The sequence below is a fragment of the Phaseolus vulgaris genome, chromosome 7 (assembly GCF_000499845.2).
Source record: "Phaseolus vulgaris cultivar G19833 chromosome 7, P. vulgaris v2.0, whole genome shotgun sequence".
NCBI classification, from domain to species: Eukaryota; Viridiplantae; Streptophyta; class Magnoliopsida; order Fabales; family Fabaceae; genus Phaseolus; species Phaseolus vulgaris.
The window spans coordinates 15094559-15099391 of NC_023753.2; the positions used below are offsets into that span (position 1 = coordinate 15094559).

Consider the following 4833-nt stretch of genomic DNA (forward strand, 5'->3'; position numbering starts at 1 on the left):
TCTCTTTATTGAAGAAATTAACCTCCAAATGAAATGGCTGGTAATGCATAAAAGGTATCAGATGATTGAATAAACATGTACTAGGAAAACAAACCAATCTCAAACTCAAATGTTAAAGGAATCTTGCCTGTATAACTGGAATGACCTTCAAATGATGCTTAGTATCTAGAACAGTGATGAGAGGCAAGCGAGATACTGGAGCAATTTTTGTATTGCCTTCCATAAAATGCTATAAGAAAATGTAGAAGTACAAAATATGGGTCAAGAGTGAGAAGATTATAAAATATTCTAAGGAGATTAAACTTAGGGCTATAAGGAAATTTGATCCATCCAAATTTCATCATTCATCCTTTTAAGTAAAAGAAAATACAAGAAAGAAATATGCACCGTAAAGAAAAGCCTTCCTTGCAATGTCTAGTATTGTAAGATGATTGTGGCTTCAAGAAAGAAACAAGGGAATAGGATAAGTATGAAGTGGAAATAATTACACGTACTGGATAACAAACGACAGGATAAAATACTCAAAAGTAATGAGTACCAAAGCAATTTGAACACTTACAAACTTCAAATTGCTTAATTTAAGATTAATCTCAGGAAATGTTTTCTCAAAATAAGTTTAGATACAGTGACCTTAAATTATTATCATGCAGTAGATTATCTATGACCATTAGAATTGTAGCAGGAAAAAATCGACTGCACTGCATCATCTCCATCTCATAATAACAATAGTATAAAAGCATTTTCAATATCTATATACTTTGACAGTATAGTCTATATATCTAATGATGTCATCTTTAAAAAGCTTTGATTTCGCTATTCAATTTGCTATCTTTCTATACATTTCATAATTCAACACTTCGCCCTTTAGGTCCCCTCAGGTCATTTCATCCCCAACCTCATTGTCTACTACCTCTATAACAGTTTTTATGTCTTGTTCTTCACCATGTTCTCACCCTATTCCACGTGTGTCTCCCTCCCTTTCTCATTCCAGTCCTTCTCCTCCTACAAGTGTCCATTATGACAAATTCTAGATAAACACGGTATAGTAAAACCCTGTCTCCATCTCCTTTTATTACTCACTCAAGGAACCTAACCCTAACAAACAGGTCATGCATCCTACTTGGCTAAAAGCTGCTAAAGCTTAACATAGTACTTGGTCAAATGACTCTACCATTGGCTGTGAGTGTTTCTGATAAAGATAACAGTTGAGAATCAAATTACAATATTTTGATATGAATATCTCATTGAAGGGAAATAAAATATCCTCTAATCATGTCTAATGAATGCAATAAGCCCATATAATCATGCTTCTGTGGTGTATTCTAACACATGGTTTTACGCTCAATGCGCCTCTATTTTATCTCATGTAACTTAGTATATAATACCCTGTTTTTCTTTCATATGAAATTTGTAAATTAGTTTGGAGTGGGCACAACTATATGCATATATAAAGATCTAATGACTCTTTTAGCCCCGCAATGCTTTCATGGCCCTATAGTTGCTTATATTGGGCGAGTTCATGCAGCTCTCCATGAATTCAATGATGCCACCGAGCTCAGTTGTTGGCAAGAAATGAATTTGGAGATGATGGTCAAGTTTGGAAGGAATAGAGTTCAATAGTAATTCTCTTAGATCTAAATTCAAAGTAGGATCAACCTAAAGCCAACAAAAATAGATATTATTAATATACCAACTAACAAAAACCTAGCAGCTAACGATAGTGTTGTCAGAAGAGATGCACGTCAACCCATGCATGATCCAAAACCTATGCACCAATAATTAATGAATAGTAAATTCAACATATAAATAAACAAACAGCAAGGTGATGCTGCCGGCTGAGCTCTAACAACTTTAATTTTTAAGACCTGCAGAAGCCTCCAACCAAGGAATATCCTAACTCACACTTGGTTCTCAATAATAGCATAAAAACTAATACACCATTAACAACTCAAAGCAAACTCTACGAAAATTTCCAAATTTTCAGGAATCAAAACGTACAACATGAATTAAATCATAGTGGAAAGGGGAAAGTAGAGATAGGCGGGACTATACATGTAAAAAATAGCAGAGAAGTATCTTTTGAGCCTGTTTTTCACAGCTAGAAGATAAAGTCATAATTACAACACAAACGAAGGAGAAGAAAGGAGAATAACATGTGAAAAGCAAAAGGTAGATATGTAGAAAATGGAGATTAACATGTCCTTCCCATTGTGAGAATTGAACATGACGACAAGGTGCACAAGGTACTCCTAGAACAGATCAATTTTATTACAAGACAAGTTGACAAGAAGAAGGGAGATGAAAAGGGAATATATTTCCAAGCAAGTGTGATTAACGAAAGTAAGAAAAAATAACGAAACTTTGAGTGACTTATTTCATACATCCAAGAACAAATTTATTACTAGGTGACCTCGTTAAAAATTCCTCTTTGATGGAAAAAAAAGTGTCACCTCAAACAACATAATGTTCATAAGAAAAGAATGAAAACTTAAGCGTCTTAACTAAAACTAAAATAAAATTTGAGGTTTGCCGCGTTCCATGTTCGTGGGATGACTCGTCCCTCCAAGGTTTCCAGCTTATATGCGTCGTTTCCTAGTACCTCGACTATGCGGAACAGGCCAGTTCACTTTGGAGACAATTTGTTCTCAATCTGGTAGGGGTGGACCTTCTACATCACCAGGTCGACAACCTTGAACTACTGAGGTTTCGTCTTGGTCTTGTGCTTTAGTTCCACCCTTCTCTTCAGGGCTTCCGAGTTTATACGGTGTGATCATGTACCTCGTCCAGCAAGTCTCACTACAAAAAAAATCACTTTTAGCGACCACCAAATTTGGTCGCTAAAACTATTATAATCGGTCGCTAAACGTATTTGTGACCGAAACAACCACAAAATAAAGATGAAAGCGAAAACCCTAGTCGCAAAGCCTTTAGCGACCGAATTATAAAGTGGTCACTAATTTGCAACCGAAATTTCGGTGGCTAAATCGGTCGCAGAAAATTTGGTCACCGAAATTCAGAAACCAAATTAGCAACCGAAATTTCGGTTGCTAAATCAGTCGCAGAAAATTTTGTCACCAAAATTCGGAAACCAAATTAGCAACTGAAATTTTGGTGGCTAAATCGGTTGCAGAAAATTTGGTCACAAAAATTCAGAATCCAAATTAGCGACCAAACTTTTATAAAAAAATCGGTAGCTAAATCGGTAACTGAAACAGAAGGTGATAGCGATCACCATTTTCGGTCGCTAATGGATTAAAATAATTAAATAAAAAAACTTTCGGTGGTTAATTCAGTGACTAAATGAAGACCTATATAACGGCATATTTGATTTTGGTGGCTAAATAGTCACCAAATTAATTTTGGTGACTATATTTATATGTATTATTAATATCTATAGGATTCCTTACGTATGACATTGTAATTTCTTCTCATTGCTTTGAGTTTTTTCCTGTAGAAATACAACTAAGGTTGATTGCAATGAGTACAAGAAAAGCCTCGGAACATTGAAATTTTCGATTAATTGAATTCACGTTTAAATTAAAAATCATAACATAAAGTTGTACCAGAAACATGCAAAGAAAAGCTGCTGGAAGCTCATACAAAGACTTGCTACCAATATAACCAAATTAGAAAAATTAACTCTCCGTGAAAAGGTCAAATAAGAATTGCAATAAAATTTATAGATAATCGATTTTGCATACAATGACAAATGTTACGAGATAGAGGTTAAGGCCATCTTCCTAAATTAACAAAAACAAAAAGTTATCTCTCCAGCAAACAAACTATAGAAATATAGACTCATTCTTAGAAGAATCAAACTAAGGCAGCATAAATCCGGTATCAATTTTACTTTAATGTATACTATTCTCTCCGCCTGGATTTGCTTTTTCAACTGATTTATCTTGAGTGACAAGGTTCTCAATGCATCATTTGCTGGCTCTCCAAGTTGTTTCTATCGACATTACAAAAGAAAACGTCACCACATTCAAAATACAAAAAGTAGAAAAACATAAAACAAAATTTCAATTCTCAAGTGATGAAGCACAAGGACAATTTAATTAGCAATGGAAAATCTATAACAGAACAGAAATCAACACTGAAGACTAAGCACAATCCAAAAGCCCTACTTGCGACTCAAGTGTTGTGATATTCACTTACAGAGAGATAGAGGAACAGAGAACTCCAAAATGATGTCAGCTCGTGATTACCAGCTCAATTTCAAAATTCTATATAGACATAAACAAATTCTGAAAAACAGTTACGCCATCGATTCCGTTGAGTCGGAAGAGAAAAAAAGGAATTGAAGCATTAAACAACAAGTTGTATTCAGTTATTATTGAATTGAAGGAAGAGAGAGAAACTGACTCGAGGTTTGGAAGCGGAGTCTGTAGGTTTGGAGACCATCGATGGTGGACGTGTGGTGTGCGGAATCGATCAAAGGAGGAAGAAAGCAAGAGAGAGTCACTCACTATCGTGTGTGTTGTGTGAGAAAGAAGGGAAAGAAAGTGACAGGTTCTAAGTTTTGACACGTTTGGTTACATATCGTACCGCGAAAAGAAATGCAACGTAATTTTTGGTGGTTGCGTAAGTTACGCACCATCCACCACCGCTACTATTTTCTTCATTATATTTTACACACCATCCCACAGAGTTTCATGAGATACAAATTTTTCAATACTTTTAGAAATAAAATTGATTTCGAATCAACATTTCAATGTTTTATGTAATTACATTATTTATTATTAGAAATAAATAAAATTATGGAGCCAAAACATTTTTTAAAATTAAAAAATAATATTAAATAAGTATTTAAATACCCATAATAATAAATTA

At 34.5% G+C, this 4833-nt stretch overlaps 1 long non-coding RNA gene across 1 annotated transcript; it reads right to left on the reverse strand.

The window, feature by feature from the left end:
• Positions 1 to 3652: 3652 nt before the first annotated feature.
• LOC137828186 (uncharacterized) lies at positions 3653 to 4554 on the reverse strand. Its single transcript, XR_011083824.1, has 3 exons — positions 4366 to 4554; positions 4159 to 4226; positions 3653 to 3952 (listed from the first exon to the last, which is right to left on the reverse strand). It is a non-coding gene; the product is annotated as an uncharacterized lncRNA (long non-coding RNA).
• Between the last annotated feature and the right edge of the window lie 279 nt (positions 4555 to 4833).